The sequence below is a fragment of the Bos mutus genome, chromosome 6 (genome assembly GCF_027580195.1).
Source record: "Bos mutus isolate GX-2022 chromosome 6, NWIPB_WYAK_1.1, whole genome shotgun sequence".
Lineage (NCBI taxonomy): Eukaryota > Metazoa > Chordata > Mammalia > Artiodactyla > Bovidae > Bos > Bos mutus.
This window is the reverse complement of record NC_091622.1, coordinates 86945126-86972007: the sequence shown is the minus strand read 5'-3', so window position 1 is coordinate 86972007 and position 26882 is coordinate 86945126. Positions and strand designations below refer to the sequence as shown.

At 38.6% G+C, this 26882-nt stretch overlaps 1 protein-coding gene across 3 annotated transcripts in view; it reads right to left on the bottom strand.

Annotated features, from left to right (window-relative positions):
* Positions 1-26274, bottom strand: part of NPFFR2 (neuropeptide FF receptor 2) — a 79803-nt gene extending 53529 nt beyond the window's left edge. For all 3 annotated transcript variants that reach the window (XM_070372500.1, XM_005897059.3, XM_070372499.1), the window contains exon 1: positions 26068-26274. The gene's annotated coding sequence lies outside the window, so the exon portion shown is untranslated. The remainder of the gene's footprint in view (positions 1-26067) is intronic.
* Positions 26275-26882: the final 608 nt, after the last annotated feature.

Here is a 26882-nt window from a genome sequence, read left to right as displayed (position 1 = left end):
CTTAGGCTACATTGTTTCTTCAATATAAGCTTTTGTGCCCAGCAATCTCCTTCAAAATCAGTTATATTCCTCTTCTATGTTGATCATTTAGTTGCTACAGAAAGATAAATGTGGAGCATGGCATATTTTAACTCAAAGAAAAGTTTGGATATTTGGATAGATAAGTTATAAAATTCAAACTTAACTAAATTGTATTTTCATAAAAATATAAAATTTCTAGAGATAAACCAAACATTAAAAAAACCCTTAGGTATGTTAGTAGATATCTTAATACATTTTAAAACTGCAATAAGAACAAAATAGATAAAATTTAACTGTTCTGATATATGTCAAAATTTGTGCTTGTGTAATCCTGAAAATGTTGACCTACAAAAATTATTTATCTTAAATTTTTGAGTGATATTTTAAAGTCTCTGTTGCTTTTTGATATTAATTTGCAAATATTGAACTTACCTGCAATAGCTGAGCTATTATCATGTTTAAAATAGTCAATAGTTCTATGTTTTTTAAGCTAAAACTAAAGCTATTTATTATGACGCTAGTGACCATGAAAATGACAAATTCAGAGTTCTGTATTAGTCTTTGCATTGCTAGACTACTTGGCTTCCCTGGTGGCTCAGACAGTAAAGAATCCACCTGAAGTACAGGAGACATGGCTTCACTCCCCGGGTTGGGAAATTCCCCTGAAGAAGAGAACGCCTACCCACTCCAGTTTTCTCACCCATTCCAGTTTTCTTTCCATAGACAGGGGAGCCTGGAAGGCTATAATCTATGAGGTCGTAGAGTTGGACTCAACTTAGAGGCTAACACTTCAACTGTGCTGCTATTGTCTATTTTTCTGTAAATTTCATTTAACATAATGGTGCTAGTGGTTTAGTCTTCAGTCATGTCTAATTCTTGCTACCCCATGGACAGTAGCCTGCCTGGCTCCTCTGTCCATGGGATTCTCCAGGCAAGAATACTGGAGTGGGTTGCCATTTCCTTCTCCAGAGGATCTTCCTGACACAGAAACTGAACCTGGGTCTCCAGCATTGCAGGCAGATTTTTTATGGACTGAGTTATGAGGGAAGCCTGCATTTAAGATTATATTTGATCTAACAGGTCTTCTATGCTTTGCTATTTACTATCATTCTTTTGAGAAAAATTAAGCATTTTTTTCTCTTTTGTAATAAGATATTGTTTACTTATAGTGAGAGGGACTTATGTACAGTGTATGTAATTCCAGATATTCAGACCCTTTGCAGTATACTTCATTCAAGACATCAAGACTAAAAATGAAAATACTAATGTGGTGTGGAAAGATTAACTTTTCTTGGAAGTTTAGGTAACAGTCTTTCATGCTTTTGTTTCTTCCCTTCAACTGAATTCATTTTCAATTTAAAAAGTAATAAATCCTTTGGAATATGTCCACTTTGCAAGATCCAACCCCAGAAAAAAGAACTGAAGAAAGACAAGCTTTTTTTTTTTTTTCCATATGCTGATAAGCTGTGGATCTGATAGACTCTAAATATTCTTCCCTATCCTACTTTTATATTTTATGTCTAATATGAACAAAGGGAAGATAATTCAGGCTAAGAAATATTGCCTTAATATAATCTTACCAAAACATATTAGGGCTATCACTTCACATCATGTCAGGCTTATAACATAGGGAAATCTTTTGATCAATTGTGACAGTGAGACTAATTCCTTGGTTCCTTCCTTAAGCCTAAAAATGCATTTTATTTGACTTCCAGGCAAGTGGGTAGTTACTGTTTTCTAGTTGTACCTTCATTACGTGAAAGGATGGAGGATTGTCTTTGCAGAAGATCTGATTCAATTACAGTTTAAAAAAAAGTGATAGCTTGCATTCCCACATTAGCCTGATCTTTTTACATTGTCAGTGACAAAGAGAAGTATTTCACTGGTTAAAAAGAAAATAAATTGGGAAATTTTATTGTGCAACAGTTTAACTTTATTACTACCTGCAAAAGGCACTAGCAGTGGGAAGAAAAAATTGAATTTTTAAAAGTTAAACAAAAGGATTAGCTTTGTGATGGCATATTTTAAAATTGATTTGTAAACTTAACCTATTGTCCTAAAAGGTATAAAGGGCTGCAACAAATAGGAAAAACAGATGTTGAACCTCTAAAGTGAAACTGTCTCTGTCCCAGAGCACCTCTTAATGCCTTGTAGTACAACACCCAGTATTAATATTGCATGCTTCCAAGACCTCATCCTCTTAGTTTTTATCATATATAAGTCAAGCTTTCCTTTCCCAGAAGTTCCACTCGACATTTTCCCTAAATTATTCTGGCAACTACATTTTAACCAAACATACTTAAGAAAAACCTTAGATCACACTAGAATACTAGCTGTTTATGACACTGCTCACTGCCATAAAACAAGATAAGGAACATAGAAACACATTTCCCATTGTAACAAAGTTCTTTCACCAGTCAGCAACCTAGCCATCATCTCTCCTTCTAATCATTAAGTACACAGAGCACCACTACAGAGAGCACAAATTGGCTTTAACAACCATTAAGATGATAGAAGAAAACCCACATGTCTAAAGATACAATCTATTATTGGGACACCAGGACCCGATGGCAGCACTCTGACCCACATTGCAGGAAAACAACTACATATTCCAATGAACTGGTCCTGAAACTCCAATTTGGTTTAATTCCAGAGCAGAGTTAATCTTTATCAAAAAAACAGATGAAACTCTAAATTAAAAAAAACTTAGTCAAATAATTCAAAATAAATCATTAACAGTCCAGAAATTTTATTTTCCCTAAGCTTGTTCACGGGTTGTCAAAGAGGTGACTATTCTTTTTTGTTTGTTTGTTTGTCTATTTTTGGCTGCATTGGGTCTTAGTTGTGGCACCCAGGCTTCCCAGTGGCATGTGGGCATTAGTTCCCTGACCAGGGACTGAACCCATGTCACCTGCGTTGGAAGGCGAATTCTTAACCACTGGACCACCAGGGAAGTCCTTAGAACAGATTATTCTCTAACTAACCATGGATACTTTAGAAAACCAGTCAGGTTGCTAGACTGTCGCCAAAAGCCAGGTTACAGAAGACAGGGCACATGTAACACGAGTTTTCCAGCCAGACTGACATTCTAGAACCAGACTCCTCTTAAGTACAGAGTTACATTTTCAAAATTTTAAAATTTCAGACTTTTTATTTGTAAGCAATTCCAGAATTACAGGACAGTTACAACAATAATATAAATAACTTCCATATAGTTTTCACTCAGATTCCCCAGCTGCTGACATTTGGCCATATTTATTCTATCATTATTTTTCTATGTATGTGTAGTATTTTCTGAACTCTGTGGCAGTAAGATACTGATATAAGTCCCCTTAAGCCCCTAAGAACTTTGGTCTCTTTCACAGCTGCAAAACAATGATCAAAATCAGGAAATTATCATTGATAAGAGCACTATCTCATAGGTCTCACTCAAATATTACCACCTCCCAACACTGTCCTTTGGAACCAAAGAAATCTTTCTCTGGTGACGTCTTTCCATCCTCCCTTCCTATCTTTCATAACCTTGACTTCCTGGAAAGTATTATAGGATGTCACCCCATTGTCTAGTGTTTCCTCGGGAGTAGATTCACATTCTGCATTTTTGGCAGAAGTACCACAGAAGCAATTTTGTGGAGGGCACCATATAAGAAAGCACACACTAGGATGTGTACTATCACAGAGGATGCTGACCTTCATTTGCCAGGTTTCTCCAATGTGGAGTCTTTTTCCCTTTCCACTTAAAAGTATATGGTGGGAAACACTCCGAGATAATGTAAATATCCCATTTCTCAGTGTCGTGGGTTGAATTGTGGCTTCCCAAAAACTGCAATGTGGGAGACCTGGGTTCGATCCCTGGGCTTCCTCTAATTGTGGTGAGCAAGAGCTACTCTCCAGTTGCGGTGTGTGTGCTTACTGTTGTAGATTCTCTTGTGGAGCACAGGCTCTAGAGCGCAGGCTCAGTAGTTGGGGTGCATGGGCTTAGTTGCCCCGAGGCATGTAGAATCATCCTGGACCGGGGATCGAAACCATATCCTCAGCATTGACAGGCAGATTTTTAACCCACGGGACCACCAAAGAATCCCCTTGTATTCTTGAGTTATAAAAATTGTTTATGTATTCTGGATATAAGCCCTTTGTAAGTTATGTGTTCTGTTACAATATTTACTTCTAGTTTGTGGATTGTTTTTCTGATTGTCTCTTAAAGAGTATAAATTTTTTCCTTTGATTTTGATAGTTAACGATATCCTTTTTTAATGGCTTATTGTTCTTCTGCCATATTTAGGAAATCTTTACCTACACGAATTTGAAAAGATTTTCTATTTTTTAATGGAAATTAAATAGTTTTAGCTCATATTATGCTTGTGCTCAATTTTGGTTCACCTTTTGTGATATGAGGTAAGGGTCGAGAAAAAAATTTTTTTTTCATGGAGATATCCAGTTGTTTCATTGTAATTTATTCAAAATATTGTTCTTTTCTGATTGACTTACATTGGATAATTTTTCTAAAATAAATTTACCAAATAACTGTGGGTCTATTTCTCTATTATTGTTCTACTGATCTATATGTCTATGCTTAAACTAATAACACTATCTTAATTACTGTAGCTTTACAATAAATCTTGAAATTAAGTAGTCTAAATCCTCCAAATTTGTTCACTTGAAAAGAGTTTGTCTCTTCTAGGTTCTTTGCTTTTCCTTATAGATTAACATCTTACCATTTTCTTAAAAAAAAGTATGCTGAGATGTGCTTGGATTATATTGTATCTGCAAATCAATTTGAAGCGAGCTAAAAATCTCAAAATTGAGTTTTCAAATCCATGAATGTGGATTCAACATATAAATATGGTATTTACCACTACTTATGATATTTAAAGCTAGGAACATAAGAGAATTACCTCTACATGATAACAAACATCTATGCAAACCATAAACTTGCTATCATAGTTTTGGAAAATCACTGAAAATTGTACCTCTCAATAAGGAATAGGCAACGATGCATTTACACTGCTTTAATGTCATACTGTTTCCACTGTTTCCCCATCTATTTCCCATGAAGTGATGGGACCGGATGCCATGATCTTAGTTTTCTGAATGTTGAGCTTTAAGCCAACTTTTTCACTCTCCACTTTCACTTTCATCAAGAGGCTTTTTAGTCCCTCTTCACTTTCTGCCATAAGGGTGGTGTCATCTGCATACCTGAGGTTATTGATATTTCTCCCGGAAATCTTGATTCCAGCTTGTGCTTCTTCCAGTCCAGCATTTCTCATGATGTAATATGCATATAAGTTAAATAAGCAGGGTGACAATGTACAGCCTTGACGTACTCCTTTTCTTATTTGGAACCAGTCTGTTGTTCCATGTCCAGTTGTAACTGTTGCTTCCTGACCTGCATACAGGTTTCTCAAGAGGCAGGTCAGGCGGTCCTGTATTCCCATCTCTTTCAGAATTTTCCACAGTTTATTGTGATCCACACAGTCAAAGGCTTTGGCATAGTCAATAAAGCAGAAATAGATGTTTTTCTGGAACTCTCTTGCTTTTTCAATGATCCAGCAGATGTTGGCAATCTGACCTCTGGTTCCTCTGCCTTTCCTAAAACCAGCTTGAACATCTGGTAGTTCACGGTTCATGTATTGCTGAAGCCTGGCTTGGAGAATTTTGAGCATTACTTTACTACCGTGTGAGATGAGTGCAATTGTGCGGTAGTTTGGGCATTCTTTGGCACTTCCTTTCTTTGGGATTGGATGACCAACCTAGATAGCATATTGAAAAGCAGAGACTTTAGTTTGCCAACAAAGGTCCATCTAGTCAAGGCTATGGTTTTTCCAGTGGTCATGTATGGATGTGAAAGTTGGACTACAAAGAAAGCTGAGTGCCGAAGAATTGATGCTTTTGAACTGTGGTGTTGGAGAAGACTCTTGCGAGTTCCTTGGATAGCAAGGAGATCCAACCAGTCCATCCTAAAGGAGTCCAGTCCTGGGTGTTCATTGGAAGGACTGATGCTAAATCTGAAACTCCAATACTTTGGCCACCTCATGAGAAGAGTTGACTCATTGGAAAAGACCCTGATGCTGGGAGGGATTGGGGGCAGGAGGAGAAGGGGACAACAGAGGATGAGATGGCTGGACGGCATCACCAACTCGATGCACATGAGTCTGGGTGAACTCCGGGAGTTGGTGATGGACAGGGAGGCCTGGCGTGCTGCGATTCATGGGGTCGCAAAGAGTCGGACACGACTGAGTGACTGAACTGAACTGAACTGAGGTTTGTCATAGCTTGTCTTCTAAGATACAAGCATCTTTTAATTTCATGGCTGCAATCATGTATAAAATATATAACTAATGGAACAAAAGACTGGTTCTAAATAGGAAAAGAAGTACGTCAAGGCTGTATATTGTCACCCTGCTTTTTTAACTTATATGCAGAGTACATCATGACAAATGCTGGGCTGGAAGAAGCACAAGCTGGAATCAAAATTGCCGGGAGAAATATCAATAACCTCAGATATGCAGATGACAGCACTCTTATGGAAGAAAGTGAAGAGGAACTAAAAAGCCTCTTGATGAAAGTGAAAGTGGAGAGTGAAAAAGTTGGCTTAAAGCTCAACATTCAGAAAACGAAGATCATGGCATCTGGTCCCATCACTTCATGGCAAATATATGGGGAAACAGTGGAAACAGTGTCAGACTTTATTTTTGGGGGCTCCAAAATCACTGCAGATGGTGACTGCAGCCATGAAATTAAAAGACTCTTACTCCTTGGAAGAAAATTATGACCAACCTAGACAGCATATTGAAAAGCAGAGACATTACTTTGCCAACAAAGGTCCATCTAGTCAAGGCTATGGTTTTTCTAGTGGTCATGTATGGATGTGAGAGTTGGACTGTGAAGAAGGCTGAGTGCCGAAGAATTGATGCTTTTGAACTGTGGTGTTGGATAAGATTCTTGAGAGTCCCTTGGACTGCAAGGAGATCCAACCAGTCCATTCTGAAGGAGATCAGCCCTGGGATTTCTTTGGAAGGAATGATGCTAAAGCTGAAAGTCCAGTACTTTGGCCACCTCATGCGAAGAGTTGACTCATTAGAAAAGACTCTGATGCTGGGAGGGATTGGGGGCAAGAAGAGAAGGGGATGACAGAGGATGAGATGGCTGGATGGCATCATGGACTCGATGGACGTGAGTCTGAGTGAACTCCAGGAGTTGGTGATGGACAGGGAGGCCTGGCGTGCTGGGATTCATGGGGTCGCAGAGAGTCAGACATGACTGAGTGACTGAACTGAACTGAACTGAATGAGAACCTACTGTATAGCACAGGCAACTCTACTCAGTGCTCTGTGGTGACCTCAATGGGAAGGAAATATGAAAAAGAGGGGATAAATATGAATCCATGTCTGATTTGCTTTGTGGTACAGCAGAAAGTAACCAACATTGTAATGTAACTATACTCCAATAAAAACTAATTAAAAATTAACCAGTCTTCCTAAATGGAAGAATGTGTTTGGCGTTGCATACATGCCCAGTCGTGTCTGACCCTTTGAGACCCCATGGACTGTAGCCCACCAGGTTTCTATGTTCATGAAATTTTCCAGGCAAGAATACTGGAGTGGCTTTCATTTCCTTCTCCAGGGGATCTTCCCAACCCAGGGATCAAATTTGTATCTCCTGTATCTTTTGCATTGGTAGGCAGATTCTTTACCACTGTGCCACCAACCTAGGGTTAAATTTCATATCTGATGTGCAAAAATAACACACTACATGGGAAAGTTGTGGGAAGAAGGAAAAATACTTGTTATTTTATCTTAGATAACTCTAGTACAAGTGAATGATGCATTTCAATTGGAAATAGTGCCCTATTTAAATCCCTTTTCTTATAACTTGACCTGTGGGCACTAGATTTATCACTGATGATATCAAATTGTTTCTTCTGCAATTACTGTATCCACTTGGTCAACCTTTACTGATATGATTTTCCTTTTATTTATATTACTATTACAGTTCTGTCTTCTATGGCTACATAAATGTCTTGCATAGACAAAGAAAATTCACTGGTACTGGTTTTCCAGGTAAGGAGATACTAATGTGAGAACAGTTTTAATTAGATGTCTATAAAATAATTGCTCCTATCGAGAATAGAATTGTGGACATAGTGAGTGAAAGAGAGGGTGGGAGAAACTGAGAGAGTAGCATTAAAACATATACATTACCATATGTAAAGTAGATAACCAGTGGGAATTTGCTGTATGACTCAGGGAGCTCAAATCTGATGCTCTCTGACAACCTAGAGGCGTGGGATGGGATGGGAGGTGGGAGGAAGGTGGGAGGAAGGTTTAAGAAGGAGGGGACATATGTATACCTGTGGCTGATTCAAGTTGATATATGACAGAAATGAACACAATATTGTAAGGTAATTATCCTCTAATTAAAAATAGATTTTTAAAAATGAACTAGAAATGTGGAAGTCTTCCCCCCAACTTTTTGGTATTCAGATAAAGGCCATTAAGTAATGTGTGACTATAGCTTTATTCTAAACTGAGCTTATATCTATCTCACCTCAAAGGCTAGCATTCTCTTCAGCTAATACAAAATCTGCAAGGTCTAATAACTGATATTTGGAATTCTTGATATAAACATGAACTTATGAACCCAAGAGAACACAGCTCGTGGATCACACTTTGTAAGTTAAATCTTAGTTATCAAATACTATCATGTTCAAGGCTACAATTGTTATAGTTTAAAAAATTCCCATATCAAACATTTTCCATCTCTTTAAAATAAACAGCAAATAACATTCTGTAGATCCATGGTAGTCTATGTTCTACAGCTTTAGTTAAAAGATAGCTTCTTAGGTCCTTTTGCCCATATTAACCAAAATGCTGCTAAGTCGCTTCACTCGTGTCTAACTCTGTGCGACCCCATGGACTGCAGCCTACCAGGCCTCTCCATCCACGGGACTCTCCAGGCAAGAACACTGGAGTGGGTTTCCATTTCCTTCTCCAATGCATGAAAGTGGAAAGTGAAAGTGAAGTCGCTCAGTCGTGTCCGACTCCCAGCGACCCCATGGACTGCAGCCTATCAGGCTCCTCCATCCATGGGATTTTCCAGGCAACAGTACTGGAGTGGGGTGCTTTTGCCTTCTCCAATTTAACCACTCTCAAAAGCCTTATTGCACAGTATCCTAGCAAGCTATATTAAAATTTGTCCATACTGAATGCATTGGAACATACACATATCCTTTATGAAGACACAAAGGTATAACAAAAGGATAATTAAAGAAACAACTCAATCTTGAAACTGTCAAATTCCATATAATTAAATGCACCGTGGCTCTTGTTTCCAAATAGTAATTTTAAGAAGACAAGCTCTAAACTCAAACAGTTTTGCTTTTGCACTGTTATCCTTGTTATTCACTTATATAGAAAACCACCCAATTATGTTGTATAACAGAGCACTAAAACTATTAAACACAAACCTAAAAGCTAGGTTTTTAAGTATTTGCATATGAGATAAGTGCTTTCAATTTTAATGACATGTTCCACAGAGAACACGTTAGTTGACCTAGTAGTACTCCTTAATGCTTTACTCACAAAGTGTTCAGAGGAGGGGGAGTGTTTTCCTTTTCTCTGTTGGAAGGTGTATTGCTATTTTTCTTTACAAGATCCTCAAAAGTTGTGACCTTGTGGTGGATGGATGTATGCTCTAGCAGAAAAGACATCAAGTAGGAGGATAGGAAATGTGACACCTCATCTTGGCTGTCCCTAAGTTATGTGGCTTGATATTTATACATTTTAGGTTGATATTTATACATTATAGTTTGATAATCTATAAAATTAAGAAGAAAAGAAAAATTATGGCTAATGTTCTTTCTAGCTCTAAAAGTTCATATTAGCTTCAATGAAACTCAAGATTACTGATCACAAGTGGAAAAATAGTGTGAACATATTGCAAAAGGAGATAAGGGAAAAAATTTTGGTCACATTACCAAAGGACTATAAAGAAAGCCTCAGTACTCATATCTCTTGCCACGATCACTTCATTTAAAACATAATTTTCTCACACAAGAGGCCTTGTACAGTTGTATATCATTAATATGTATATTTTTCTTTTAGCTAATTTTCAAGAAATTTGTTTATTTTTTCCATTAGGTACTTCTTTCATTCTCTCACATGAGATCTTTCACATGAATATAAATGTATTGCAGATTGCCTCAACTAACACTTGTGAGATAATAAGTAGCAAAGGAAAATTACTATTGCAACTTACGTTTTAAAACTTATTTTTTTTCAAAAAACTAATATTTTTGATATTAATAAATATCAAATTAAAAAGAGTGCAAGATAATTAGAAAATACAGAAAATATAAACAAAATTGGAAAACCCAAATTACTACCACTAGAGGTAGAATCCCCTCCTCTTGAAATGTTTCCATATTGAAAGAAATTTTCTCAGATGAGCCTTCTGAGGCTTCAGTCACTTACTCCTCTGATAAGACTTAAGGAATCTAGGAGAAAAAAACTAAAGAATCTGTCCTTTCTATTACTCTTTTGGAACTTGCTGCCTATAAGGATTATATGATCTGTATTCACAATCATATAAATTGTGTGAACTGGGTTGTTTCCCTGTATTTGAGGAATTAAGTGGAAAATGGTCCAATTTAGGAATAACTTTTAGAGGAAATTCCCTTGCCCACAGTCTCATCAGTAATAAAGCTGTTTTTTTAATTGAAATATAGCTGACTTACAATATTGTGTTAGTTTCAGGTATACATGAAAAGTGATTCAAATAGATAGATGGAGGGAATTTCCTGGCAGTCCAGTGGTTAGGACTCCTTGCTTTCACTGCCGAGGGTGCAAGTTTCAATCCTGCTTAGGGAACTAAGATCCCACAAGCCATGTGGCACAGCTAAAAATATATATATGTATATATATATATATATATATATATATATATATATATCAAGTTCAGATAGATAGATATAAATATTTTTTTCAGATTCTTCTTCATCATAGTCTATTGCAAGATGTTGAATATAGTTCCCTGTGTTATACAGTAGGCCCTTATTTATCTATTTTATATATAGTACCGTGTATCTATTAACAATTTATCTGTCCCCTCACCCTTTCCCTTTTGGTAACCATAATATTGTTCTCACTGTTTGTGAGTCTGTTTCTATTTTGTAAATAAGTTCATTGGTATTAGTTTTTAGTTTCAATATATAAATGATATCATACAATATTTACCTCTGTCTTACTTACTTCCCTTAATATGATATTCTCTAGGTCCATCCACTTTCCTGCAGATGGCAATATTTCACTTTGTTAAGTCTACATAGTATTCTATTGTATACACACGCCAAATATTTTTAAACCAGTTGTCTGTTAATAGACACTTAGGTTGCTCCCGTGTCTTGGCTATTGTAAATAGTGTCACCATGAACACTGAGGTATATGAATCTTTTCAAATTAGAGCTTTCATCTTTTCCAGATACATGCTCCAGAGTGGGATTGCCAGGTCACTTGGTAGTAGCTCTATTCTCAGCTTTTTAAGGAACCTCCATACTGTTCTCCATGTGGCTTCACCAATTTACACTCACACCAACAGTGTAGAGGGGTAAGAAAGCTATTATTTTAAGTCTCCATGACTTAAACTGCTGCATCTATATCTAAAAGGCTCCAAACTCAAGTGGGCAGAAAAGAAATTATTATAAAGTGTAAAACTTCATAGAACCCCAACTACTAACACGTCAGCATATTTTTCTATAATTTTTATTCATTCATTCATACATTAATTCATGCATTCATTCAGTATATTCTGCTATTAACTAAACACAATACTCAGACTTACCAGCCTTCAAAAAGCTAATAGTCCTGCATAAAAGACAAACAGTAGTCAGTTAACTATAATACAAGGATGATGACTAGTATGAGTGTGGACCCTGAGCTCTAAGGCAAGCATATCAGAGAAACCTCTCTAACCTGGACTGAACAGGCCTCCTGTGGGGGGCGGGAAAAAATTAAGTCAAGAATAAGTCATATTGAGGCAGAGAATACCACTTGGGTGGGGGGAGGTCAGTGAGAATTACAGAATTCAATATTCACCAAAACTGAGAGGGAAGAGACCCTGGCAGAAGTTCACTTTGGTTACAGCCTAGAGATGGAGAGATAGCATCATGCAAGGGAAGCTCCACATAATAAGCAGATATGGATCGAATCAAAAAGCACCTTTTAGGCTGTAACAAAAACTTAGGTGGTTACCCTAAGGGCAGGGGTTTCCCAGGTGTCACTAGTGGTAAAGAACCTGCCTGCCAATGCAGGAGACCTAAGAGACACAGGTTTGATCACTGGGTTGGGAAGATTCCCTGGAGGAGGGCACGGCAACCCACTCCAATAGTCTTGCCTGGAAAATCCCCGTGGACAGAGGAGCCTGGTGAGCTATAGTTCATGGGGTCGCAAAGAGTTGGACATGACTGGAGCAATAGCACACACACATCCTAAGAGCAATGGATGTTAAACACAACCAAACATTATTGCTTATGGGGGTTTTAATTCAGCATTTTTTATTTACTAGTATTTATATTAAAGCTGCATTTCAAAAATGTTTCAGATGATTAAATACTATTTTATATCTATACTAAATTATTTTGAAATTACCTAAAACTTTACAGTGTCACAACCATAACATATACAGTGCTTGTTTCACTAATATAATTTTTAAAAAATTTAGTTATAAGCTACTGCTGTTCAGTCACTCAGTTATGTCCAACTCTGCGACCCCATGGACTGCAGCATGCCAGTCTTCCCTGTCCTTTTCTATCTCCTGGTGTTTGCTCAAACTCACGTTCATTGAATCAGTGACATTAGTTGTTAGAGATCAACAAAACTATATTTTTGCTTCAACATTTTTAAAGTTGTTATTAAAATGACAGAATCTTTATAAATATTTAAGCTATTTATATATTTTTTCTATTTGGTAATTGCTTTTGCATGAAAATTGTCCATTAATATATGAAATCAATCTTAGTGTTTTTCTTACTGATTTAAATGAGGCTTTTATCAAATAACATTTTAATTTTTTTTTTTACATTTTAGAAAACTTTTACCACATTTTTCTGACTTTTCAACTTAAAATTTTTACTATATTTTTATCTTTTTATTTTTTGAAACATTTTAAGTATCAATATAAAGGTCATAATATTATAGACAAGACTTACATATTGATAAGTATTAATATCTATCTTATTTGTTGCAAGACTGTTATTTTATAAATGAAATAAAATGTGATGAAGTAAAGCTTCCCAATGCTTTGTCTTTTTGGCTTCAGGCAATCATTTTACATTCTCCCTACAAATATTTGCAAGCAGTAAAATATATTGACTTGTGGGGATTTGGGTTACTCTGGATCTTTAGTTATCATGCTATGCTATGGTATGCTAAGTCACTTCAGTCGTGTCTGACTCTGTGCGACCCCATAGATGGCAGCCCACCAGGCTCCCCCATCCCTGGGATTCTCCAGGCAAGAACACTGGAGTGGGCTGCCATTTCCTTCTCCAATGCATGAAAGTGAAAAGTGAAAGTGAAGTCGCTCAGTCGTGTCGGACTCTTAGCGACCCTATGGATTGCAGCCTAACAGGCTCCTTCCGTCCATGGGATTTTCCAGGCCATAGTGAGTATTTAATTCTGAAACTTTTTTCTTTTTAACTCAATATAGTGTTTTTCAAGATACTTCCATGTGCATATAGATAGGTCTAGTTCATTCTTTGACTCTCTGAATAATAATAATAAAACATTTAATGAACTTTGTGTAACAGCCAATGTTCTACACACATTACATGGATTAACTTGTTTATACTTAACTGTTGAGGTAGGTATTATCCATATGTTACAGAGCTACAGAATAAATAGCTGTCTAAAGTTATGACAGTGTTAGTTGCTCAGTCTGTCCGACTCTTTGTAACCCCAAGGAATACAGCCCACCAGGCTCCTCAGTCCCTTGAATTCTCCAGCAAGAACACTGGAGTGAGTTGCCATCCCCTTCTCCAGGGGACTGCGGGATCAAACCCAGGTCTCCCATATTGCAGGCAGATTCTTTATCATTTGAGCCAACAGGCAAGTCCCAAGTTACAACAGAGCAGTGCTCAAATCTTCCCAAAGTTTCTCCATTTAACCAATGCATGACAGCTTCTCTTCGTCCTTAGTGGTAGTATTCCTCATATGAGCATTTATCCATTTTCTAGAGACTTGTTTCCATTTTCTAATTGCAGATAATGCTCTCATCAACACTCTATGACAATGAGATTATACATGTCTCCTTACGTACATATATCAAGCATGTCCATTTTTAATTTTACCAAATATGATGGCTTCCCTGGTGGCTCATATGGTAAAGGGTCTGCCTGGAATGCAGGAGACCTGGGTTTGATCCCTGGGTCAGGAAGATCCTCTGGAGAAGGAAATGGCAACCCACTCTAGTATTCTTGCCTGGAGAATTCTATGGACAGATGAGCCTGGTAGGCTACAGTCCATGGGGTCTCAAAGAGTCAGACAGGACTGAGCGACTAACACTTTCACTTTCATCACTTTCCAAAGTGATCAAACTAAATAAGAGTTTCCATTGCTCTAGTGCTTGGCTCTGATCAGATCAGATCAGATCAGTCGCTCAGTCATGTCCGACTCTTTGCGACCCCATGAACTGCAGCACGCCAGGCCTCCCAGTCCATCACCAACTCCCGGAGTTCACTCAGACTCACGTCCATCAAGTCAGTGATGCCATCCAGCCATCTCATCCTTTGTCATCCCCTTCTCCTCTTGCCCCCAGTCCCTCCCAGCATCAGAGTCTTTTCCAAAGAGTCAACTCTTCGCATGAGGTGGCCAAAGTACTGGACTTTCAGCTTTAGCATCATTCCTTCCAAAGAAATCCCAGGGCTGATCTCCTTCAGAATGGACTGGTTGGATCTCCTTGCAATCCAAGGGACTCTCAAGAGTCTTCTCCAACACCACAGTTCAAAAGCATCAATTCTTCGGCACTCAGCCTTCTTCACAGTCCAACTCTCACATCCATACATGACCACTAGAAAAACCATAGCCTTAACTAGACGAACCTTTGTTGGCAAAGTAATGTCTCTGCTTTTGAATATGCTATCTAGGTTGGTCATAACTTTCCTTCCAAGGGGTAAGCGTCTTTTAATTTCATGTCTGCAGTCACCATCTGCAGTGATTCTGGAGCCCCCAAAAATAAAGTCTGACACTGTTTCCACTGTTTCCCCATCTATTTCCCATGAAGTGATGGGACCGGATGCCATGATCTTCATTTTCTGAATGTTGAGCTTTAAGCCAACTTTTTCACTCTCCACTTTCACTTTCATCAAGAGGCTTTTGAGTTCCTCTTCACTTTCTGCCATAACGGTGGTGTCATCTGCATATCTGACGTTATTGATAATTCTCCTGGCAATCTTGATTCCAGCTTGTGCTTCTTCCAGCCCAGCGTTTCTCATGATGTATTCTGCATATAAGTTAAATAAGCTGGGTGACAATATACAGCCTTGACATACTCCTTTTCCTATTTGGAACCAGTCTGTTGTTCCATGTCCACTTCTAACTGTTGCTTCCTGACCTGCATACAAATTTCTCAAGAGGCAGATCAGGTGGTCTGGTATTCCCATCTCTTTCAGAATTTCCCACAGTTTATTGTGATCCATACAGTCAAAGGCTTTGGCATAGTCAAAAAAGCAGAAATAGATGTTTTTCTGGAACTCTCTTGCTTTTTCCATGATCCAGTGGATGTTGGCAATTTGATCTCTGGTTCCTCTGCCTTTTCTAAAACCAGCTTGAACATAGCCTTCCTAATTTTTTTCAATCTGATGATTGCAAAAGATACCCTGTATTCATTTTTTTTTCTAGTTTGATCTAAAATTTTTATAATTTTATTAATCACCCCAATTTAGCCTCCATTTAATACTGGTTCAGGTTACATATAAGTATAGCACTGGGTCTCCCTCAGTATTCCAGAATAAAAACATTTTTCCTCTAAAATTCAGAATAACGCTTTAAAGAAATACAAACCAAAGAGCTCAAGAGGAAATTAGCAGTATAATATTCCATATAGTTCAATCTCTCTTTAAGCCTGAGTTCAAATGTCTCCATGCTAATTAAAAAAATTTTTTTTCCCTGGCTTTATAAGATACAGCATTGTGTAAGTCTTTAAAATTCAATGTGCATATATATTGCAAAATGATTACCACATTAGGGTCAGTTACCTCACATAATTACCATTTTTTTTGGTGGTGAGAACAGCTAAGATTTACTCTCTTAAATCTTTTAAGTATATAAAACAATATTGTTAACTATAGTCATGGTGGAGAGTTCTGATAAAGCTCCAGTGGTCTACTGGACAAGGGAATGACAAATCACTTCAGTATTCTTGCCTTGAAACCCCATGAACAGAATGAAAAGGCAAAAATGATATGACACTGTAAGATGAGCCCCCCAGGTCAGTAGGTATCCACTATGCTACTGGGAAAGAGAGGAGAAGTAGCTCTAGAAAGAATGAAGAGGCTAGGCCAAAGCAGAAACAATGCTCAGTTGTGAATCTGTCTGGTGGTGAAAGTAAACTCTGATGCTGTAAAGAACAATACTGCATAGGAACCTGGAATGTTAGGTCCATGAGTCAAGGTAAATTGGAAGCGGTCAAGCAGGAGATGGTAAGAGTGAGTATCAAAATTTTAGCAATCAATGAACTAAAATGGGTGGGAACAGGCAAATTTAATTCAGATGGCCATTAGATATACTACTGTGGGCAAGAATCCCTTAGAAGAAATTGAGTAACCCTTATAGTCAACAAAATATTCCTAAATGTAGTACTTAGGTGCAATCTGAAAAATGACTAAATGAACTCAGTCTGTTTCCAAGGCAAACCATTCAACATCACAGTAATCCAAGTCTATGTCCCAAATACTAATGCTAAAGAAGATGAAGTTGAATGGTTCTGTGAAGACCTATAAGACCTTCTAAAACTAACACCAAAAAAAGATGTCCTTTCATCACAGGGGATTGGAATGCAAAAGTAGGAAGTCAAGAGATACCTGTAGTAACAGGCATGTTGGCCTTGGAGTACAAAATGTAGCAGGGCAAAGGCTAACAGAATTTTGTAAAGAGAACACAATGGTCACAGCAAACACCCTTTTCCAACAACACAAGCAATGACTCTATGCATGGACACCACCATATGGTCAACAACGAAATCAGATTGATTATATTTTTTGCAGCCAAAGATGGAGCAAATACATGGAGCTATACATTCATCATAAACAAGACCTGGAGCTGACTGAGGCTCAGATCATCAGCTCCTTATTGCAAAATTCAGGCTTAAATTGAAGAAAGTAAGGAAAACCACTAGATCATTCAGGTATGACCTAAATCAAATCCCTTATGATTATACAGTAGGGGTGATGAATAGATTTAAGGGATTAGATCTGGTATACACAGTTCCTGAAGAACTATGGATGGAGGTTCATAATATTGTATAGGAGGCAGTGACCAAAACCATCCCCAAGGAAAAAATGCAAAAAGGCAAAGTGATTTTATGAGGAGGCCTTACAAATAGTTGAGAAAATAAAAGAAGCAAAAGGCAAAGGAGAAAGGGAAAGATTCACCCAACTGAATACAGTTCCAGAGAATGACAAGGAGAGAAAAGAAAGCCTGCTTAAGTGAATAACAATGAAATAGAGAAAAACAATAGAATGGGAAAGACTAGAGATCTCATCAAGAAAATTGGAAATACCAAGTGAACATTTCATGCAAAGATGGGCACTATAAAGGACAGAAATGGCATGGACCTAACAGAAACAGAAGATCTTAAGAAGAGGTGGCAAGAATACACAAGAACTGTACAAAAAAGACCTTCATGACCCAGATAACCATGATGGTGTGGTTACTCACCTAGAGCCAGACATCCTGGAAGCCTAAGTCAAGTGGGTATTAGGAAGCATCACTATGAATATAGTTAGTGGAGGTGATGGAATTTCAGTTGAGCTATTTCAAATTCTAAAAGAAGATGCTGTTACAGTACTGCACTCAATATGCCAGCAAATTTGGAAAACTCAGCAGTGGCCACAGAACTGGAAAAGGCCAGTTTTCATTCCAATCCCAAAGAAAGGCAATGCCAAAGAATGTTCAAACTATCGCACAGTTGCACTCATTTCACACGCTAGTAAAGTAATGCTCAAAATTCTCCAAATGAGAATAGTACATATACTGAGAACTTCCAGATGTTCAAGCTGGATTTAGAAAAGGCAGAGGAACCAGAGATCAAATTGCCAACATCCGTTGAATTTTGGAAAAGCAAGAGAGTTCCAGAAAAACATCTGTTTCTGCTTCATTAACTACACCAAAGCCATTGACTGTGTGGATCACAGCAAACTATTAAATTGTTCAAGAGATGGAAATACCAGACCATCTTACCTGCCTCCTGAGAAATCTGTATGCAGGTCAAGAAGCAACAGCTAGAACTGGACATGAAACAACAGACTGTTTCCAAATTGTGAAAGGAGTACGTCAAGGCTGTATTTGTCACCTTGCTTATTTAACTTCTATGCAGAGTACATCATGAGAAATGCTGGACTGGATGAAGCACAAGCTGGAATCAAGATTGCCGGGAGAAATATCAATAACCTCAGATATGCAGATGATACCACCCTTATGGCAGAAAGTGAAGAAGAACTAAAGAGTCTCTTGATGAAAGTGAAAGAGGAGAGTGAAGAAGCTGGCTTAAAACTCAACATTCAAAAACCCAAGTTCATGGCATCTAGTCCCATCACTTACTTCATGGCAAATAGATGGGGAAACAATGGAAATAGTGAGAGACTTTAGTTTTTTGGGCTCCCAAATCACTTCAGATGGTGACTTCAGCCATGAAATTAAAAGATGCTTGCTCCTTGGAAGAAAAGCTATGACCAACCTAGACAGCATATTAAAAAGCAGAGACATGACTTTGCCAACAAAGGTCCATCTAGTCAAAGCTATGGTTTTTCCAGTAGTCATGTATGGATGTGAAAGTTGGACCATAAAGAAGGTTGAGTGCTGAAGAATAGTTGCTTTTGAACTGTGGTTTTGGAGAAGACTCTTGAATGTCCTTTGGACTGCAAGGAGATCAATCCAGTCAATCCTAAAGGAAATCAGTCCTGAATATTCATTGGAAGGACTGATGCTGAAACTGAAGCTCCAATAGTTTAGCCAACTGATGTAAAGAACTGACTCATTGGAAAAGACCTGACTCGTAAAAAACCCTGATGCTGGGAAAGATTTAAGGCAAGACTAGAAGGGGATGACAGAGGATGAGATGGTTGGATGGCATCACCGACTCAATGGACATGAGTTTGAGCAAGCTCTCAGAGTTGGTGATGGACAGGGAAGTCTGGCATGCTTCAGTCCATGGGGTTGCAAAGAGTCGGACATGACTGAGTGACTGAACTGAACAGTTGAAATGAAGGGCTTTTCATGAAGTATTAATGAATAAGAAAAATTATACAATTTTGAAAACTGGAAATAAAAAGATTGTGCATGTGTATATACACAAGCATGTGTTCATATGTATACATGTGAATGGTTATAAAAAGCATAGGAAAAGCTAGAATAATAGAACTCAATTGCCAACATGAGTTACTTATGATTCAGTAACAGAGGAGAAAAGAGTGGGCAGAGGCAATTACCAAAGTAAACTGAAGAATTAAGAATTTAGTAGCCACAGAATATGATATAATTTGGGCACTTATATAAAATTACATATGCATATATTTTAAAAACAAAATATTTTAAAGATGAAATTATAATATGCTGATTACAATAATAGAATGGGTGGATTTAACTTTACTTAAAAGTAAATGTTGTAGTATTTTTTACCATATTTTAGTCTTTCTTAGTGCTTAGGCCCAGATTATTTTTAAAAATCCACATACACAGATACCATGGAACCCACATATATTCAAATAGTGCAGTCAGTGGTAACTAAGTGGCTTTTTAAAAACTTTTTCTGCCACATGAAATGAAAAAATATGTACAGATTGACCTTTTAGTTAAGCTAGGATGAGTGGAAAGGAGGATAAAAAAGCATAAAGGAAGAATGGGATTTAAAGACTGAAGTTTTAGCATCTTGATTGGATATGCAAAAGGATACAGGAGAATCTGATGGGTTAATGGAAATGAAATTTTCACTAGGCAAATATTTGCTGAGTCTCTACTGTGTGCCACATTGTTCTAGACACTGAAGCCAGGAGTTAATGTAAAAGCATCAAGTTGATCTCTTGTGGAGTTTACATTCTCCTAGGGAGAGGAAGCTCAAAAGCAAGAGAACACAGACACAAAGATAGTCTCAGTAGCTCAGGCACAGACCAGAGGACACTGTGAGGACAAATAGCCTTAGGAGCACACCAGACCTGATCCCTGCCTGTGCAGCTCTGACGTTTGAGGTTCTCAGGTGGGGAGAAGGCAAGTCCAAAACCTGTAAGGAGGTCTGAGCTTGGAATGTTCCAGGCTGGAGGCACCACATAAGGACAAGGGGAATGAGCACTAAGCATGAACTCAGAATTCATCAGGCTTGCAGACTGTAGACACTTCGAGGGCCTGCTTCTATAGAAAAACTTGAATTAGAAGTTCCTAAAACCTGGACAATCAAAATATGATGAACTGCACGCTCAGGATGGGGTACTTGGGCAGGCTCCTCACAGTCTGCAGTGAACCCCCAGGGCTGCCAGTTGTGGGAGAAGTGTGAACCATGCTCTGGGTCAGAAACCACTCAAAGCAGCTTTTCCAGGGGAAAGAAGTGGCGACAAAGAGAACAAATCTCCTCAAAGCAGCAGGATTCTAGCCAAAGACTTTCAAGCCTGAAGGAGCACTGTGATATTAATGACATCAGCAGCCATCCAAGGACAAAAAGACTTTGCAAACCTGTTGAGGATGGGGAATTCCAGAAAGGCAACCAGGGGATATGAGTAAAAGACCGAGGAAGCAAGAGGCTATAAACTCTACTAGAGAATCATGTCCAACTCTTTGTGACCCCATGGACTGTAGCCTACCACACTCCTCCATCCATGGGATTTTCCAGGCAAGAGTACTGGAGTGAGTTGCCATTTCCTTCTCCAGAGGATCTTCCCAACCCAGGGATTGAACCTGGGTCTCCCGAGTTGTAGGCAGACACTTTACCATCTGAGCTACCAGAGAAGGCCAAACTCTACTAGAGGGTACCTGTTAATCATGCAATGCACTCTGCTTATAAGGGTAGGAAGCTGAGTCCCTAGCGAGCCTACCTTCACTTTAATACCATTGTGTGAGATTGCAGGGACAGGGATGAAATGGTAAAGGAAAAGTTAGAAACTTTAGGTTCTTTCAGTTCACTTCAGTTTATTCGAGTCTTTAAGAAAAGCCATTAAATAAGATACCCTACTTTAAAGGAAAGTAGGAGAGTTCAGGTGACACCTCTCTAAATGTTTCAGTTTTGCAAGGAGACAGGATGTGTGAGATGATGCTCTGTGAAAGAAGTAGTTTGCAAAACTTACAGATCCCTGCTGTTTTCTTCCCTGAAGAAAAGGAGAATCTTTAAAGTCATGAGCAACTTCTTGATCTGAAATTTCCCCTTATTGAGTTTTATGTTCACAGGAAATAAACTAATATACACAACTATTTGATTTGGCTGGAGTTCTGGGGAGAATGGATTCACAAAATCTTTATCCCCTTGCCCTGTTTTCTTTAAATATCTCTTTTCCCAGATAATACTTGAGTTTCTTCTATCTATTTCTGAAAACAGCAATGTGGGTTGGGACCCATTATTTTCACTTAAGAGTAAGCATGCAGATTCTTTTCATTTCTAAGTGAAATAAAAAATACAAATACTCAGAGCTAACTCCAGATCAATTTATGTCCAGTGGTGGGACTTAGGTATAGGCATTTGAAAAAGTTTCACAAGTAATGAATGTTTCCTATTTTGGTTTATAAGAAACTTAATCAAGCCTGTAATATTTATTTCTTCCTAAGAATGCAGCTTTGTTTGTTTAGAAAGGCTTGGCATATGCAGAAATAAGTACTTTGATTGTAAGCTGCTATTACTATGTACTCAGGGGCCCTGCAGGATTGAATTTAAGCTCATGGACTTGAAGGCTACATGAATTCATTATCCCAATTCCTCAGTCTAGCTTACTTCGGGCAAAATCATTTCCAAGCCTCTGTTTCCTTATCGACAAAACTCACTGAAGATTAGCTCTCACTATCTCATTTGACTTTCAGAAACTGTTTTCCAAAACAAGCAGAACTAAAATATTCTCATATGCTTGGTAGACCCTTTAGAGTTTTGAAAATGAAGGTCAACTGCAATTCAAAGATGTATTAGTTCCAGCAGAAGATGCCTTAGTCTGTAAGTGCCCCAGTGGAACCCAGATTTTATGCAGACACTTAAATGAAGCCTCTCAACAGCCCAAAAAGAAAATCAGAAATATTGGTAGTGTTTAGACATGTTAAATTTTCAGTAGCAACAAAGTTAAGAGAGAACCAATTTCTTGGCATTTCAGGTGTTATTTTGTTTGTAGTTTCTTTCTTTCTTTAAATTACTGCAGTGGTGTGATTGGGATTCTGCAGTTGTTATGATTCCCCTGATATAATGTGTCTGGTGTGTTAAACTGGAACAGAACTACACCCAGGTTGGCAGGGAACTGGAATAGGGCTTGTCTTCTCAGTCTGTGTGGCATGGAGCTTGACTTTTGTGCTGTTCTGACTCATTTTGACTTTTTGTGTATGAGGGGAGAGTTGGTGAAATATCAAAGAGGCATTCACCCCATGCCTGAAGCTCTGATCATCCTGTGTCCCAATCCTTGATACATCCTGGAGAAACTGCACTGGTAGGGCTTCCCCGGGGGGAGGGGGGGGGCCTAGTGGTAAAGAACTTGCTGCCAATGCAGGAGACACAAGAGATACAGGTTTGATCCCTGGGTCAGGAAGCTCCCCAGAGAAGGAAATGGCAACCCACTCCAGTATTCTTGCTTGTAAAATCCCATGGACAGAGGAGCCTGATAGGCTACAGCCCATAGGGTCGTGAAGTCAGACATGACTGAAGCAACTTAGCACGCATGCATGTACTGGTAACAGCCACTTGAACACATGGAAGGAATTTCTATGCACTTCTCTCATCTCCTCCCCACTGGAGACAGGAAAGACTTTAGATCTGTCAGAGATGGGTGTCCTAAAGAACAATGCTGTGCCAGAGGCTGCACCCAGCACAGTCACCTATACCGCTCCATTCATTCCTTCTAATCGCCCAGTGGAGACAGGAGATAATGATTTTATAGAATTTTCAGGGCCTTGACTAAGGGTGGCTGCTTTCAAGTAGCAAAACAAGGATATCTGTGACTTCTCACCCTGGGTCGTCTGCCCTCTTATCATCGGAGAAGGCAATGGCACCCCACTCCAGTACTCTTGCCTGGGAAATGGAAACCCAGAGGGATGAAAAGATTTTAGAAAGCATATTCTAACTTATCCATTTATATTTGAGAAATTTAGACTCAAGTTAAATGATTTGCCTTAGGCACAGAGCCAATGAGAAGCCTGACTGAGAAAAGAACTTTATCTCTTCATTTTTGTAACTCTGGTATCTCAGAATTCCACAAGGTGCTTAAAGGACATGCTGCTGCTGCTGCTAAGTCACTTCAGTCGTGTCCGACTCTGTGTGACCCCATAGACGGCAGCCCACCAGGCTCCTCCATCCCTGGGATTCTCCAGGCAAGAACACTGGAGTGGGTTGCCATTTCCATGAAACTCATTCAAAAAAGCTGTCTGTTGTGGTGACCATTGTAACTCATTGCTGGGGCAGTATCTTTACATCTGCCTTTGGTTTGATAGAGTAAGGGACCTTCTAGACTCCGAATGTTCAGTTTCAAGGCAATTGGAAAATTCATTTAAGAGCCAGTTTATCCCCCAGAGCTAGAACTTAAAACTAAAGGTAATTAGGAAGGAAAGAAAAATCAGCTGTCAACAGCAGGCTAATCGCAGGCATAAAATTCATGTCTTTAAGAGAACTACTTGGTAAGATTAATATAAAACTATATAGATCTATTTTAGGAACATGAGGTTATATTTATCTTTCTTTCAATATGTACTACAGTTTTAAAGTTTTCATTTAAAATCAACTTACCCTGTCCAGAATAAGGAAAGTAATATTTTACAAAATGATTATTTTTTAATATATGATGCTTTGAGGAACAGTTATTCTTATGTCTGTATTACAGCTGGAGATCCACTCTAGGGCACTACAGTGAAAACATTCATGAATATTTATCAGAGAGTCATTTTCATGAATTTTTTTTTATCAGCAATCACACACACTGATAAATAATAATAAATACAAGAACAATAAACAATTTTTGCAGGAGCAAATCATTCACTGGTTAATAGTAAATTTATATCTATACATTCTACAGCCTTTGAATCTGTAAAAAAAGAATACTGGTGTACTTAAAAGGAGCTATGACTTAAAGAATCATAAAAACAAGACAACAAATTTCTAATACAGACTTTTAAATACTTCATAATTTATTCATAAAATGCTCAGGAATAAAAATGTAAGATAAAATAGACAGATAGATGATAGACTAAGAAAAAAATGTTTGAGATTCAAACTTTCCTGAAGATGCCTATGGACATCAAGAAAAATGGCTATTAGGAAGATCTTCTTGGATGATATGGATTTTAGAAAAATATTTATGCTAATAAAAAAGCAGAAGATAACATATGAATAACACATTAATGCATCATCAAGCAATATTGAAATTACATTTTAGGTTATTATAACAACTACTTTTTAATGATGATAATGCAGTATACAGTGAAGACCTGTTCTCCTAAATGATAGCAGCTTTTAACAGATGAAAGACGCTAACCAAACTCTGTTTACAGTTGCCACTCAACTCTCTGTTCATGGTAATGGTTCTATCTTGAGCATTTCACAGCAATTTTGCAAATTCAATCATAACTTAAAATATTAAGATGATTTTACACAAGCTACTTCGGTTTACATAATTAGAGTTGAAGCTGGAAACAGAAATGTGTTTACACATTACAAACCAGAATTTGCCTATCTTTCCCCTCTTTGGTCATTATCAGTTGAAAATGATTTGGATGTATAATGGAAAGAGAAATTTAGACACATGGTTAAAATAACTTTTAATACTTTGATCAGAAAAGAAATCTATCATATTCTTATAACATGCCATCTTTAGATTTGACTCTTTAAAATAAATAATTTTTTGAAATACCTAGTCTAGCTGAGGGCAAAAGAAGGGATAAGCAAATGAATCTTTGTTTCTTAGTTTATAGTTCTGTCTTTAAACAAAAACCATAGCGCAGAGCAGAGAATGCTCCTGGTTTTCCACACCGGACACTGTCTTTGACCAAGGGCTGAACTTCTGGCAAATGCCTGGAGTTTTGGTAAAAGACAGGCTAAACTTGGCATTGTCTGGAAATCCTTTCTCACACCCTAGAAAGAGCTTTACAAAAATCTCTCCAAGAGCCTTCAGTGGAGGCTCTGTGCTGGACCTGGATAAAAAAACACATTTTAGCCTTTCTGGCAAATAAAAGCATACAAGATGCAGCCTCACTCACATACCCAAAGATCATTGCTTAAATCATCACAAATGTAGACAGAAGTTTAGAAAACTCGCTAGTATCAGGCATGGACTTCAAGAAGACTCAACAGGAAAGTTATTTTAAAAGGGGGCTGGGGGTTGCTATGGAGGGGTTTTAAGTGGCTCCCTCCTCCCGGTTCCTAGCCCCATCCCAGCACTAGGAGCCTGGGAAGAGGCATCAGTGGTCTGGACAGCCTGGGCACAGAAGCCCCAAAAAGTCACGCTGGTGACCAAAGGGAGTCCACAGACAGTGCCCCGTGGGATTAGGAAGGGATTTGGGGAAAGTGGAAAGAATAAAGTCGCAAAATCCAAGATAACACTCCCCAATCGCTAATGCGAATCATCCAAGCCAGCCGCGGGCACTGGGGTTCCCAGCCCAGTCTGACCCGCTCCCCTACCTGCAGACCACGCCCAGGGCAGAGCCCCAGCGGCGTCGAAGTGTCCTGGCTGGGTTTCAGCAACAGGTTCCGATGATCCTGTCCCGGTTCCACCTGCCACCGCCTGGCGTCTCGGACACCGCCGGCGCCTGCCTGCAGGCTTCACGCTTGGGGCTGTGTGCTCGCACGCTGGCTCGCCCTCTGCCTCCTGGCCCCCTTCCGATGTAACGTCACTCTCCAGGGGGCAGCAGCCAGCTGCTGGGAGCCCAAAGAAAGTATTCATATCCTGATAAGGGGCATCCGGATACCTCCTTGTGAAATTCAGAATCCGTGTGCAGCAAAGGAAAGCATCACTATGACTAATACTGCGTCTTTGATTGCCTGGCTCCATACTTTGGGCAGGTGATTGAGCTTCCCTGTGTCTGGGATTTCATTGTAAACTACAGATAAGGCTGATATTAGTCACCGGGTAATCTGAGAATGAGTGTGTCTGTGCAAAATGCCTGGGGTGGTGATTGGTACATAGTAAGCATTCGGTAAACCTTATTGTTGTAACATTCTCTTAGGGATAAAGAGTTCATTGCAGGCTGCATGCAGACTGCGAAAACCCTCCCGTTCTCCAAAGTGGACCCTGATCCGTGAGTTCTTGCAAAGACCTTTTAGCTTGCAAGAAATCCTCTCTGGAATTATGGAAATGTGAATTCATGCTGTAATTAGAAGGAGAAAGGAATGAACCTGAAAGAAAAACTCAGTGATTCTAACAAGAAGAATGTGCTTTGTTGGAAGTCGCTAATAGAGAAATCGTGCCTAATATGTAACTAACTTATAGGTTTGTA